This window comes from Camelus bactrianus, chromosome 3 (assembly GCF_048773025.1).
Source record: "Camelus bactrianus isolate YW-2024 breed Bactrian camel chromosome 3, ASM4877302v1, whole genome shotgun sequence".
Taxonomy (NCBI): domain Eukaryota; kingdom Metazoa; phylum Chordata; class Mammalia; order Artiodactyla; family Camelidae; genus Camelus; species Camelus bactrianus.
The window spans coordinates 123,795,494-123,811,090 of record NC_133541.1 but is presented as its reverse complement, the minus strand read 5'-3'; positions in this window follow the sequence as shown (position 1 = coordinate 123,811,090).

The following is a 15,597-nucleotide window of genomic DNA, read 5'->3' as shown; positions in this document are numbered from 1 at the left end:
GGGAGGGACTGGGGGAAGACACTCGAAGGGCTCCTAGGTGAACCCGGGTGCTGCAGACATAAGACGGAACCTCCCCACACTCAGAATTCCGGAACACGGCTAACTGTTGGGGGATGTTCGGGGCCGCCCTCCACGCAGTTGCCTGGTCTCACAGGTGTTCCCTGGCAGGGAGAATTCCGCTAAATACCTCCCCTGTCCATGGGGAGGCACTAGATGCTACCTGAGTTTCCAGCACAACCCCCGCCTTTCCCCGGCAGCCCGCAGTGGGAGGAATTCGCGGAAGACACTCGAAGGGCTCCTAGGAGATCCCGGGTGCTGCAGACAGAAGACGGAACCTCCCCACACTCAGAATTCCGGAATACGTTTGACTGTGTGGGGGAGTTTCGGGGCCTCCCTCCACGCAGCTGACTTGTGTCACAGGTGTTCCCTGGCAGGGGGAAGTCCGCTAATTACCTCCCTTGTCCATGGGGAGGCACAAGATGCTACCTGCTTTTCCAGCCCAACCCCCGCCTTTCCCCGGCAACCCGCACAGGGAGGGACTGAGGGAAGACACTCGAAAGGCTCCTAGGTGAACCCGGGTGCTGCAGACAGAAGACGGAACCTCCCCACACTCAGAATCCCAGAACACGTCTGACTGTGTGGGAGAGGTTCGGGGCCGCCCTCCACGCAGCTGCCTGGTGTCACAGGTGTTCCCTGGCAGGGGGAAGTCCGCTAATTACCTCCCTTGTCCATGGGGAGGCACAAGATGCTACCTGCTTTTCCAGCCCAACCTCCGCCATTCCCCGGCAGCCCGCACAAGGAGGGACTGGGGGAAGACACTCGAAGGGCTCCTAGGAGATCCCGGTTGCTGCAGACAGAAGACGGAACCTCCACACACTCAGAATTCCGGAACACGGCTGACTGTTGGGGGAGGTTTAGGGCCGCCCTCCACACAGCTTCCTGGTGTCACAGGTGTTCCCTGGTAGGGGGAAGACCGCTAATTACCTCCCCTGTCCATGGGGAGGCACTAGATGCTACCTGAGTTTCCAGCCCCACCCCCGCCTTTCCCTGGCTGCCCGCACTGGGAGGGACTCGGGGAAGACTCTCGAAGGGCTCCTAGGAGATCCCGGGTGCTGCAGACAGAAGACGGAACCTCCCCACACTCAGAATTCCGGAACACGGCTGACTGTTGGGGGAGGTTTAGGGCCGACCTCCACACAGCTTCCTGGAGTCACAGGTGTTCCCTGGTAGGGGGAAGACCGCTAATTACCTCCCCTGACCATGGGGAGGCACTAGATGCTACCTGAGTTTCCAGCCCCACCCCCGCCTTTCCCTGGCTTCCCGCACTGGGAGGGACTCGGGGAAGACTCTCGAAGGGCTCCTAGGAGATCCCGGGTGCTGCAGACAGAAGACGGAACCTCCCCACACTCAGAATTCCGGAACAAGGCTGACTGTGTGGGGGAGGTTCGGGGCCGCCCTCCACGCAGCTGCCTGGTGTCACAGGTGTTCCCTGGCAGGTGGAAGTTCGCTAATTACCTCCCTTGTCCATGGGGAGGCACTAGATGCTACCTGCGTTTCCAGCACAACCCCCTCCTTTCCCCGGCAGCCCGCACAGGGAGGGACTCTGGGAAGACACTCGAAGGGCTCCTAGGAGATCCCGGGTGCTGCAGACAGAAGACGGAACCTCCCCACACTCAGAATTCCGGAACACGGTTGACTGTGTGGGGGAGGTTCGGGGCCGCCCTCCACGCATCTGCCTGGTGTCACAGGTGTTCCCTGGCAGGGGGAAGTCTGCTAATTACCTCCCCAGTCCATGGGGATGCACTAGATGCTACCTGCGTTTCCAGCCCAACCTCCGCCATTCCCAGGCAGCCCGCACAGGGAGGGACTGGGGGAAGACACTCGAAGGGCTCCTAGGTGAACCCGGGTGCTGCAGACAGAAGACGGAACCTCCCCACACTCAGAATTCCGGAACACGGCTGACTGTTGGGGGAGGTTCGGGGCAGCCCTCCACGCAGTTGCCTGGTGTCACAGGTGTTCCCTGGCAGGGAGAATTCCGCTAAATACCTCCCCTGTCCATGGGGAGGCACTAGATGCTACCTGAGTTTCCAGCACAACCCCCGCCTTTCCCCGGCAGCCCGCAGTGGGAGGGATTCGGGGAAGACACTCGAAGGGCTCCTAGGAGATCCCGGGTGCTGCAGACAGAAGACGGAACCTCCCCACACTCAGAATTCCAGAACACGGCTGACTGTGTGGGGGAGGTTCGAGGCCGCCCTCCACGCAGCTGCCTGGAGTCACAGGTGTTCCCTGGCAGGGGGAAGTCCGCTAATTACCTCCCTTGTCCATGGGGAGGCACAAGATGCTACCTGCTTTTCCAGCCCAACCCCCGCCTTTCCCCGGCAGCCCGCACAGGGAGGGACTCGGGGAAGACTCTCGAAGGGCTCCTAGGAGATCCCGGGTGCTGCAGACAGAAGACCGAACCTCCCCACACTCAGAATCCCAGAACACGTCTGACTGTGTGGGAGAGGTTCGGGGCCGCCCTCCACGCAGCTGCCTGGTGTCAGAGGTGTTCCCTGGCAGGGGGAAGTCCGCTAATTACCTCCCTTGTCCATGGGGAGGCACAAGATGCTACCTGATTTTCCAGCCCAACCTCCGCCATTCCCCAGCAGCCCGCACAGGGAGGGACTGGGGAAGACACTCGAAGGGCTCCTAGGAGATCCCGGGTGCTGCAGACAGAAGACGGAACCTCCCCACACTCAGAATTCCGGAACACGGCTGACTGTTGGGGGAGGTTCGGGGCCGCCCTCCACGCAGCTGCCTTGTGTCACAGGTGTTCCCTGGCAGGGGGAAGTCCGCTAGTTACCTCCCCTGTCCATGGGGAGGCACTAGATGCTACCTGCGTTTCCAGCACAACCCCCTCCTTTCCCCGGCAGCCCGCCCAGGGAGGGACTCTGGGAAGACACTCGAAGGGCTCCTAGGAGATCCCGGGTGCTGCAGACAGAAGACGGAACCTCCCCACACTCAGAATTCCGGAACACGGTTGACTGTGTGGGGGAGGTTCGGGGCCGCCCTCCACCCAGCTGCCTGGTGTCACAGGTGTTCCCTGGCAGGGGGAAGTCTGCTAATTACCTCCCCTGTTCATGGGGATGCACTAGATGCTACCTGCGTTTCCAGCCCAACCCCCGCTTTCCCTGGCTACCTGCACTGGGAGGGACTCGGGGAAGACTCTCGAAGGGCTCCTAGGAGATCCCGGGTGCTGCAGACTTAAGACGGAACCTCCCCACACTCAGAATTCCGGAACACGGCTGACTGTTTGGGGGAGGTTCGGGGCCGACCTCCACGCAGCTGCCTGGTGTCACAGGTGTTCCCTGGCAGGTGGAATTCCGCTAATTACCTCCCCTGTCCACGGGAATGCACTAGATGCTACCTGCTTTTCCAGCCCAACCCCCGCCTTTCCCCGGCAGCCCGCACAGGGAGGGACTGGGGGAAGACACTCGAAAGGCTCCTAGGAGAACCCGGGTGCTGCAGACAGAAGACGGAACCTCCCCACACTCAGAATTCCGGAACACGGGTGACTGTGTGGGGGAGGTACGGGGCCGACCTCCACGCACCTGCCTGGTGTCACAGGTGTTCCCTGGCAGGGGGAAGTCCGCTAATTACCTCCCTTGTCCATGGGGAGGCACAAGATGCTACCTGCTTTTCCAGCCCTACCTCCGCCATTCCCAGGCAGCCCGCACAGGGAGGGACTGGGGGAAGACACTCGAAGGGCTCCTAGGTGAACCCGGGTGCTGCAGACATAAGACGGAACCTCCCCACACTCAGAATTCCGGAACAGTGATGACTGTGTGGGGGAGGTTCTGGGCCGCCCTCCACGCAGCTGCCTTGTGTCACATGTGTTCCCTGGCAGGTGGAAGTCCGCTAATTACCTCCCCTGTCCATGGGGAGGCACTAGATGCTACCTGCGTTTCCAGCACAACCCCCTCATTTCCCCGGCAGCCCGCACAGGGAGGGACTCTGGGAAGACACTCGAAGGGCTCCTAGGAGATCCCGGGTGCTGCAGACATAAGACGGAACCTCCCCACACTCAGAATTCCGGAACACGACTGACTGTTGGGGGAGGATCGGGGCCGCCCTCCACGCAGTTGCCTGGTGTCTCAGGTGTTCCCTGGCAGGGAGAATTCCGCTAATTACCTCCCCTGTCCATGGGGAGGCACTAGATGCTACCTGAGTTTCCAGCACAACCCCCGCCTTTCCCAGGCAGCCCGCAGTGGGAGGGATTCGGGGAAGACACTCGAAGGGCTCCTAGGAGATCCCGGGTGCTGCAGACAGAAGACGGAACCTCCCCACACTCAGAATTCCGGAACACGGCTGACTGTGTGGGGGAGGTTCGGGGCCGCCCTCCACGCAGCTGCCTGTTGTCACAGGTGTTCCCTGGCAGGGGGAAGTCCGCTAATTACCTCCCTTGTCCATGGGGAGGCACAAGATGCTACCTGCTTTTCCAGCCCAACCCCCGCCTTTCCCCGGCAGCCCGCACAGGGAGGGACTGGGGGAAGACACTCGAAAGGCTCCTAGGAGAACCCGGGTGCTGCAGACAGAAGACGGAACCTCCCCACACTCAGAATTCCGGAACACGTGTGACTGTGTGGGTAAGGTATAGGGCCGCACTCCACGCAGCTTCCTGGTGTCACAGTTGTTCCCTGGCAGGGGGAAGTGCGCTAAATACCTCCCTTGTCCATCGGGAGGCACTAGATGCTACCTGCTTTTCCAGCCCAACCCCCGCCGTTCCCCTGCTGCCCGCACTGGGAGGGACTCGGGGAAGACACTCGAAGGGCTCCTAGGAGATCCCGGGTGCTGCAGACAGAAGACGGAACCTCCCCACACTCAGAATCCCAGAACACGTCTGACTGTGTGGGAGAGTTTCGGGGCCGCCGTCCACGCAGCTGACTGGTGTCACAGGTGTTCCCTGGCAGGGGGAAGTCCGCTAATTACCTCCCTTGTCCATGGGGATGCACAAGATGCTACCTGCTTTTCCAGCCCAACCTCCGCCATTCCCCGGCAGCCCGCAAAGGGAGGGACTGGGGGAAGACACTCGAAGGGCTCCTAGGAGATCCCGGGTGCTGCAGACAGAAGACGGAACCTCCCCACACTCAGAATTCCGGAACACGGTTGACTGTGTGGGGGAGGTTCGGGGCCGCCCTCCACGCAGCTGCCTGGTGTCACAGGTGTTCCCTCGCAGGGGGAAGTCCGCTAAATACCTCCCCTGTCCATGGGGAGGCACTAGATGCTACCTGCGTTTCCAGCCCAACCCCCGCCTTTCCCTGGCTGCCCGCAATGCGAGGGACTCAGGGAAGACTCTCGAAGGGCTCCTAGGAGATCCCGGGTGCTGCAGAGATAAGACGGAACCTCCCCACACTCAGAATTCCGGAACACGGCTGACTGTGTGGGGAAGGTTCGGGGCCGCCTCCACGCAGCTGCCTGGTGTCACAGGTGTTCCCTGGCAGGGGGAAGTCCGCTAATTACCTCCCTTGTCAATGGGGAGGCACTAGATGCTACCTGCTTTTCCAGACCATCCCCCGCCTTTCGCCAGCAGCCCGCACAGGGAGGGACTTGGGGAAGACACTCGATGGGCTCCTAGGAGAACCCGGGTGCTGCAGACATATGACGGAACCTCCCCACACTCAGAATTCCGGAACACGGGTGACTGTGTGGGTGAGTTTTCGGGCCGCACTCCACACAGCTTCCTGGTGTCACAGGTGTTCCCTGGCAGGTGGAAGTCCGCTAATTACCTCCCTTGTCCATGGGGAGGCACTAGATGCTACCTGCGTTTCCAGCACAACCCCCTCTTTTCCCCGGCAGCCCGCACAGGGAGGGACTCTGGGAAGACACTCGAAGGGCTCCTAGGAGATCCCAAGTGCTGCAGACAGAAGACGGAACCTCCCCACACTCAGAATTCCGGAACAAGGTTGACTGTGTGGGGGAGGTTCGGGGCCGCCCTCCACGCAGCTGCCTGGTGTCACAGGTGTTCCCTGGCAGGGGGAAGTCTGCTAATTACCTCCCCTGTCCATGGGGATGCAATAGATGCTACCTGCGTTTCCAGCCCAACCTCCGCCATTCCCAGGCAGCCCGCACAGGGAGGGACTGGGGGAAGACACTCGAAGGGCTCCTAGGTGAACCCGGGTGCTGCAGACAGAAGAAGGAACCTCCCCACACTCAGAATTCCGGAACACGGCTGACTGTTGCGGGAGGTTCGGGGCCGCCCTCCACGCAGTTGCCTGGTGTCACAGGTGTTCCCTGGCAGGGAGAATTCCGCTAATTACCTCCCCTGTCCATGGGGAGGCACTAGATGCTTCCTGAATTTCCAGCACAACCCCCGCCTTTCCCCGGAAGCCCGCAGTGGGAGGGATTCGGGGAAGACACTCGAAGGGCTCCTAGGAGATCCCGGGTGCTGCAGACAGAAGACGGAACCTCCCCACACTCAGAATTCCGGAACACGGCAGACTGTGTGGGGGAGGTTCGGGGCCGCCCTCCAAGCAGCTGCCTGGTGTCACAGGTGTTCCCTGGCAGGGGGAAGTCCGCTAATTACCTCCCTTTTCCATGGGGAGGCACTAGATGCTACCTGCTTTTCCAGCCCAACCCCCGCCTTTCCCCGGCAGATCGCACAGGGAGGGACTGGGGGAAGACACTCGAAAGGCTCCTAGGAGAACCCGGGTGCTGCAGACAGAAGACGGAACCTCCCCACACTCAGAATTCCGGAACACGTGTGACTGTGTGGGTAAGGTTTAGGGCCGCACTCCACGCAGTTTCCTGGTGTCACAGTTGTTCCCTGGCAGGGGGAAGTCCGCTAAATACCTCCCTTGTCCATCGGGAGGCACTAGATGCTACCTGCTTTTCCAGCCCAACCCCCGCCGTTCCCCGGCTGCCCGCACTGGGAGGGACTCGGGGAAGACTCTCGAAGGGCTCCTAGGAGATCCCGGGTGCTGCAGACAGAAGACGGAACCTCCCCACACTCAGAATCCCAGAAAAAGTCTGACTGTGTGGGAGAGGTTCGGGGCCGCCCTCCACGCAGCTGCCGGGTGTCAGAGGTGTTCCCTGGCAGGGGGAAGTCCGCTAATTACCTCCCTTGTCCATGGGGAGGCAGAAGATGCTACCTGCTTTTCCAGCCCAACCTCCGCCATTCCCCGGCAGCCCGCACAGGGAGGGACTGGGGAAGACACTCGAAGGGCTCCTAGGAGATCCCAGGTGCTGCAGACAGAAGACGGAACCTCCCCACACTCAGAATTCCGGAACACGGCTGACTGTTGGGGGAGGTTCGGGGCCGCCCTCCACGCAGCTGCCTTGTGTCACAGGTGTTCCCTGGCAGGGGGAAGTCCGCTAGTTACCTCCCCTGTCCATGGGGAGGCACTAGATGCTACCTGCGTTTCCAGCACAACCCCCTCCTTTCCCCGGCAGTCCGCACAGGGAGGGACTCTGGGAAGACACTCGAAGGGCTCCTTGGAGATCCCGGGTCCTGCAGAAAGAAGACGGAACCTCCCCACACTCAGAATTCCGGAACACGGTTGACTGTGTGGGGGAGGTTCGGGGCCGCCCTCCACGCAGCTGCCTGGTGTCACAGGTGTTCCCTGGCAGGGGGAAGTCCGCTAATTACCTCCCCTGTCCATGGGGAGGCACTAGATGCTACCTGCGTTTCCAGCCCAACCCCCGACTTTCCATGGCTGCCCGCACTGGGAGGGACTCGGGGAAGACTCTCGAAGGGCTCCTAGGAGATCCCGGGTGCTGCAGACAGAAGACGGAACCTCCCCACACTCAGAATTCCGGAACACGGCTGACTGTGTGGGGAAAGTTCGGGGCCGCCCTCCACGCAGATGCCTGGTGTCACAGGTGTTCCCTCGCAGGGGGAAGTCCGCTAATTACCTCCCTTGTCCATGGGGAGGCACAAGATGTTACCTGCTTTTCCAGCCCAACCTCCGCCATTCCCCGGCAGCCCGCACAAGGAGGGACTGGGGGAAGACCCTCGAAGGGCTCCTAGGTGATCCCGGGTGCTGCAGACATATGACGGAACCTCCACAAACTCAGAATTCCGGAACACGGCTGACTGTTGGGGGAGGTTTAGGGCCGACCTCCACACAGCTTCCTGGTGTCACAGGTGTTCCCTGGTAGGGGGAAGACCGCTAATTACCTCCCCTGTCCATGGGGAGGCACTAGATCCTACCTGAGTTTCCAGCCCCACCCCTGCCTTTCCCCGGCTGCCCGCACTGGGAGGGACTCGGGGAAGACTCTCGAAGGGCTCCTAGGAGATCCCGGGTGCTGCAGACAGAAGACGGAACCTCCCCACACTCAGAATTCCGGAACAGTGATGACTGTGTGGGGGAGGTTCTGGGCCGCCCTCCACGCAGCTGCCTGTTGTCACAGGTGTTCCCTGGCAGGGGGAAGTCCGCTAATTACCTCCCTTGTCCATGGGGAGGCACAAGATGCTACCTGCTTTTCCAGCCCAACCCCCGCCTTTCCCCGGCAGCCCGCACAGGTAGGGACTGGGGGAAGACACTCGAAAGGCACCTAGGAGAACCCGGGTGCTGCAGACAGAAGACGGAACCTCCCCACACTCAGAATTCCGGAACACGTGTGACTGAGTGGGTAAGGTATAGGGCCGCACTCCACGCAGCTTCCTGGTGTCACAGTTGTTCCCTGGCAGGGGAAGTGCGCTAAATACCTCCCTTGTCCATCGGGAGGCACTAGATGCTACCTGCTTTTCCAGCCCAACCCCCGCCGTTCCCCTGCTGCCCGCACTGGGAGGGACTCGGGGAAGACACTCGAAGGGCTCCTAGGAGATCCCGGGTGCTGCAGACAGAAGACGGAACCTCCCCACACTCAGAATCCCAGAACACGTCTGACTGTGTGGGAGAGGTTCGGGGCCGCCGTCCACGCAGCTGGCTGGTGTCACAGGTGTTCCCTGGCAGGGGGAAGTCCGCTAATTACCTCCCTTGTCCATGGGGAGGCACAAGATGCTACCTGCTTTTCCAGCCCAACCTCCGCCATTCCCCGGCAGCCCGCACAGGGAGGGACGGGGGAAGACACTCGAAGGGCTCCTAGGAGATCCCGGGTGCTGCAGACAGAAGACGGAACCTCCCCACACTCAGAATTCCGGAACACGGCTGACTGTTGGCGGAGGTTCGGGGCCGCCCTCCACGCAGCTGCATTGTGTCACAGGTGTTCCCTGGCAGGGGGAAGTCCGCTAGTTACCTCCCCTGTCCATGGGGAGGCACTAGATGCTACCTGCGTTTCCAGCACAACCCCCTCCTTTCCCCGGCAGCCCGCACAGGGAGGGACTCTGGGAAGACACTCGAAGGGCTCCTAGGAGATCCCGGGTCCTACAGACAGAAGACGGAACCTCCCCACACTCAGAATTCCGGAACACGGATGACTGTGTGGGGGAGGTTCGGGGCCGCCCTCCACGCAGCTGCCTGGTGTCACAGGTGTTCCCTCGCAGGGGGAAGTCCGCTAATTACCTCCCCTGTCCATGGGGAGGCACTAGATGCTACCTGCGTTTCCAGCCCAACCCCCGCCTTTCCCTGGCTGCCCGCAATGGGAGGGACTCGGGGAAGACTCTCGAAGGGCTCCTAGGAGATCCTGGGTGCTGCAGAGATAAGACGGAACCTCCCCACACTCAGAATTCCGGAACAGGGCTGACTGTGTTGGGAAGGTTCGGGGCCGCCCTCCACGCAGCTGCCTGGTGTCACAGGTGTTCCCTGGCAGGGGGAAGTCCGCTAATTACCTCCCTTGTCAATGGGGAGGCACTAGATGCTACCTGCTTTTCCAGACCATCCCCCGCCTTTCGCCAGCAGCCCGCACAGGGAGGGACTTGGGGAAGACACTCGATGGGCTCCTAGGAGAACCCGGGTGCTGCAGACATATGACGGAACCTCCCCACACTCAGAATTCCGGAACACGGGTGACTGTGTGGGTGAGTTATCGGGCCGCACTCCACACAGCTTCCTGGTGTCACAGGTGTTCCCTGGCAGGTGGAAGTCCGCTAATTACCTCCCTTGTCCATGGGGAGGCACTAGATGCTACCTGCTTTTCCAGCACAACCCCCTCTTTTCCCCGGCAGCCCGCACAGGGAGGGACTCTGGGAAGACACTCGAAGGGCTCCTAGGATATCCCGGGTGCTGCAGACAGAAGACGGAACCTCCCCACACTCAGAATTCCGGAACACGGTTGACTGTGTGGGGGAGTTTCGGGGCCGCCCTCCACGCAGCTGCCTGGTGTCACAGGTGTTCCCTGGCAGGGGGAAGTCTGCTAATTACCTCCCCTGTCCATGGGGATGCAATAGATGCTACCTGCGTTTCCAGCCCAACCTCCGCCATTCCCAGGCAGCCCGCACAGGGAGGGACTGGGGGAAGACACTCGAAGGGCTCCTAGGTGAACCCGGGTGCTGCAGACAGAAGAAGGAACCTCCCCACACTCAGAATTCCGGAAAACGGCTGACTGTTGCGGGAGGTTCGGGGCCGCCCTCCACGCAGTTGCCTGGTGTCACAGGTGTTCCCTGGCAGGGAGAATTCCGCTAATTACCTCCCCTGTCCATGGGGAGGCACTAGATGCTTCCTGAGTTTTCAGCACAACCCCCGCCTTTCCCCGGCAGCCCGCAGTGGGAGGGATTCGGGGAAGACACTCGAAGGGCTCCTAGGAGATCCCGGGTGCTTCAGACAGAAGACGGAACCTCCCCACACTCAGAATTCCGGAACACGGCAGACTGTGTGGGGGAGGTTCGGGGCCGCCCTCCAAGCAGCTGCCTGGTGTCACAGGTGTTCCCTGGCAGGGGGAAGTCCGCTAATTACCTCCCTTTTCCATGGGGAGGCACAAGATGCTACCTGCTTTTCCAGCCCAACCCCCGCCTTTCCCCGGCAGCCCGCACAGGGAGGGACTGGGGGAAGACACTCGAAAGGCTCCTAGGAGAACCCGGGTGCTGCAGACAGAAGACGGAACCTCCCCACACTCAGAATTCCGGAACACGTGTGACTGTGTGGGTAAGGTTTAGGGCCGCACTCCACGCATTTTCCTGGTGTCACAGTTGTTCCCTGGCAGGGGGAAGTCCGCTAAATTCCTCCCTTGTCCATCGAGAGGCACTAGATGCTACCTGCTTTTCCAGCCCAACCCCCGCCGTTCCCCGGCTGCCCGCACTGGGAGGGACTCGGGGAAGACTCTCGAAGGGCTCCTAGGAGATCCCGGGTGCTGCAGACAGAAGACGGAACCTCCCCACACTCAGAATCCCAGAACACGTCTGACTGTGTGGGAGAGGTTCGGGGCCGCCCTCCACGCAGCTGCCTGGTGTCAGAGGTGTTCCCTGGCAGGGGGAAGTCCGCTAATTACCTCCCTTGTCCATGGGGAGGCACAAGATGCTACCTGCTTTTCCAGCCCAACCTCCGCCATTCCCCGGCAGCCCGCACAGGGAGGGACTGGGGAAGACACTCGAAGGGCTCCTAGGAGATCCCAGGTGCTGCAGACAGAAGACGGAACCTCCCCACACTCAGAATTCCGGAACACGGCTGACTGTTGGGGGAGGTTCGGGGCCGCCCTCCACGCAGCTGCCTTGTGTCACAGGTGTTCCCTGGCAGGGGGAAGTCCGCTAGTTACCTCCCCTGTCCATGGGGAGGCACTAGATGCTACCTGCGTTTCCAGCACAACCCCCTCCTTTCCCCGGCAGTCCGCACAGGGAGGGACTCTGGGAAGACACTCGAAGGGCTCCTAGGAGATCCCGGGTCCTGCAGAAAGAAGACGGAACCTCCCCACACTCAGAATTCCGGAACACGGTTGACTGTGTGGGGGAGGTTCGGGGCCGCCCTCCACGCAGCTGCCTGGTGTCACAGGTGTTCCCTGGCAGGGGGAAGTCCGCTAATTACCTCCCCTGTCCATGGGGAGGCACTAGATGCTACCTGCGTTTCCAGCACAACCCCCGACTTTCCATGGCTGCCCGCACAGGGAGGGACTTGGGGAAGACACTCGAAGGGCTCCTAGGAGAACCCGGGTGCTGCAGACATATGACGGAACCTCCCCACACTCAGAATTCCGGAACACGGGTGACTGTGTGGGTGAGGTTTCGGGCCGCACTCCACACAGCTTCCTGGTGTCACAGGTGTTCCCTGGCAGGTGGAATTCCGCTAATTACCTCCCTTGTCCATGGGGAGGCACTAGATGCTACCTGCGTTTCCAGCACAACCCCCTCCTTTCCCCGGCAGCCCGCACAGGGAGGGACTCTGGGAAGACACTCGAAGGGCTCCTAGGAGATCCCGGGTGCTGCAGACAGAAGACGGAACCTCCCCACATTCAGAATTCTGGAACACGGTTGACTGTGTGGGGGAGGTTCGGGGCCGCCCTCCACGCAGCTGCCTGGTGTCACAGGTGTTCCCTGGCAGGGGGAAGTCTGCTAAATACCTCCCCTGTCCATGGGGATGCACTAGATGCTACCTGCGTTTCCAGCCCAACCCCCTCCTTTCCCTGGCTGCCCGCACTGGGAGGGACTCGGGGAAGACTCTCGAAGTGCTCCTAGGAGATCCCGGGTGCTGCAGACTTAAGACGGAACCTCCCCACACTCAGAATTCCGGAACACGGCTGACGGTTTGGGGGAGGTTCGGGGCCGAACTCCACGCAGCTGCCTGGTGTCACAGGTGTTCCCTGGCAGGTGGAAGTCCGCTAATTACCTCCCCTGTCCATGGGGATGCACTAGATGCTACCTGCGTTTCCAGCCCAACCTCCGCCATTCCCAGGCAGCCCGCACAGTGAGGGACTGGGGGAAGACACTCGAAGGGCTCCTAGGTGAACCCGGGTGCTGCAGACAGAAGACGGAACCTCCCCACACTCAGAATTCCGGAACACGGCTGACTGTGTGGGGAAGGTTCGGGGCCGCCCTCCACGCAGCTGCCTGGTGTCACAGGTGTTCCGTGGCAGGGGGAAGTCCGCTAATTACCTCCCTTGTCCATGGGGAGGCACTAGATGCTACCTGCTTTTCCAGCCCAACCCCCGCCTTTCCCCAGCAGCCCTCACAGGGAGGGACTTGGGGAAGACACTCGAAGGGCTCCTAGGAGAACCCGGGTGCTGCAGACATAAGACGGAACCTCCCCACACTCAGAATTCCGGAACACGGGTGACTGTGTGGGTGAGGTTTAGGGCCGCCCTCCACACAGATTCCTGTTGTCACAGGTGTTCCCTGGTAGGGGGAAGACCGCTAATTACCTCCCCTGTCCATGGGGAGGCAATAGATGCTACCTGAGTTTCCAGCCCAACCCCCGCCTTTCCCCGGCTGCCCGCACTGGGAGGGACTCGGGGAAGACTCTCGAAGGGCTCCTAGGAGATCCCGGGTGCTGCAGACATAAGACGGAACCTCCCCACACTCAGAATTCCGGAACACGGCTGACTGTGTGGGGAAGGTTCGGGGCCGCCCTCCACGCAGCTGCCTGGTGTCACAGGTGTTCCCTGGTAGGGGGAAGTCCGCTAATTACCTCCCTTGTCCATGGGGAGACACTAGATGCTACCTGCTTTTCCAGCACAACCCCCGCCTTTCCCAAGCAGCCCGCAAAGGGAGGGACTTGGGGAAGACACTCGAAGGGCTCCTAGGAGAACCCCGGTGCTGCAGACATAAGACGGAACCTCCCCACATTCAGAATTCCGGAACACGGGTGACTGTGTTGGTGAGGTTTAGGGCCGCACTCCACACAGCTTCCTGGTGTCACAGGTGTTCCCTGGTAGGGGGAGGACCGCTAATTACCTCCCCTGTCCATGGGTAGGCACTATATGCTACCTGCGTTTCCAGCACAACCCCCTCCTTTCCCCGGCAACCCGCACAGGGAGGGACTCTGGGAAGACACTCGAATGGCTCCTAGGAGATCCCGGGTGCTGCAGACAGAAGACGGAACCTCCCCACACTCAGAATTCCGGAACACGGTTGACTGTGTGGGGGAGGTTCGGGGCCGCCCTCCACGCAGCTGCCTGGTTTCACAGGTGTTCCCTGGCAGGGGGAAGTCCGCTAATTACCTCCCTTGTCCATGGGGAGGCACAAGATACTACCTGCTTTTCCAGCCCAACCTCCGCCATTCCCCGGCAGCCCGCACAGTGAGGGACTAGGGGAAGACACTCGAAGGGCTCCTAGGTGAACCCGGGTGCTGCAGACATAAGACGGAACCTCCCCACACTCAGAATTCCGGAACACGGCTGACTGTGTGCGGGAGGTTAGGGACCTCCCTCCACGCAGCTGCCTGGTGTCACAGGTGTTCCCTGGCAGGGAGAATTCCGCTAATTACCTCCCCTGTCCTTGGGGAGGCACAAGATGCTACCTGCTTTTCCAGCCCAACCCACGCCTTTCCCCGGCAGCCCGCACAGGGAGGGAATGGGGGAAGAATCTCCAAAGGCTCCTAGGAGAACCCGGGTGCAGCAGACTTAAGACGGAACCTCCCCACACTCAGAATTCCGGAACACGGCTGACTGTGTGGGGGAGGTTAGGGACCTCCCTCCACGCAGCTTCCTGGTGTCACAGTTGTTCCCTGGCAGGGGGAAGTCCGCTAATTACCTCCCTTGCCGATGGGGAGGCACTAGATGCTACCCGCGTTTCCAGCACAACCCCCTCCTTTCCCCGGCAGCCCGCACAGGGAGGGACTCTGGGAAGACACTCGAAGGGCTCCTAGGAGATCCCAGGTGCTGCAGACAGAAGACAGAACCTCCCCACACTCAGAATTCCGGAACACGGTTGACTGTGTGGGGGAGGTTCGGGGCCGCCCTCCACGCAGCTGCCTGGTGTCACAGGTGTTCCCTGGCAGGGGGAATACCGCTAATTACCTCCCCTGTCCATGGGGAGGCAATAGATGCTACCTGAGTTTCCAGCCAAACCCCCGCCTTTCCCCGGCTGCCCGCACTGGGAGGGACTCGGGGAAGACCCTCGAAGGGCTCCTAGGAGATCCCGGGTGCTGCAGAGACAAGACGGAACCTCCCCTCACTCAGAATTCCGGAACACGGATGACTGTGTGGGGGAGGTTCGGGGCCGCCCTCCACGCAGCTGCCTGGTGTCACAGGTGTTCCCTGGCAGGGGGAGTCCGCTAATTACCTCCCTTGTCCATGGGGAGGCACAAGATGCTACCTGCTTTTCCAGCCCAACCTCCGCAATTCCCCGGCAGCCCGCACAGTGAGGGACTGGGGGAAGACACTCGAAGGGCTCCTAGGTGAACCCGGGTGCTGCAGACATAAGACGGAACCTCCCCACACTCAGAATTCCGGAACACGGCTGACTGTGTGTTGGAGGTTCGGGGCCGCCCTCCACGCAGCTGCCTTGTGTCACAGGTGTTCCCTGGCAGGGAGAAGTCCGCTAAATACCTCCCCTGACCATGGGGAGGAACTAGATGCTACCTGAGTTTCCAGCCCAACCCCCGCCTTTCCCCGGCAGCCCGCAGTGGGAGGGATTCGGGGAAGACACTCGAAGGGCTCCTAGGAGATCCCGGGTGCTGCAGACAGAAGACGGAACCTCCCCACACTCAGAATTCCGGAACACGGCTGACTGTGTTGGGGAGGTTCGGGGCCGCCCTCCACGCAGCTGCCTGGTGTCACAGGTGATCCCTGGCAGGGGGAAGTCCGCTAATTACC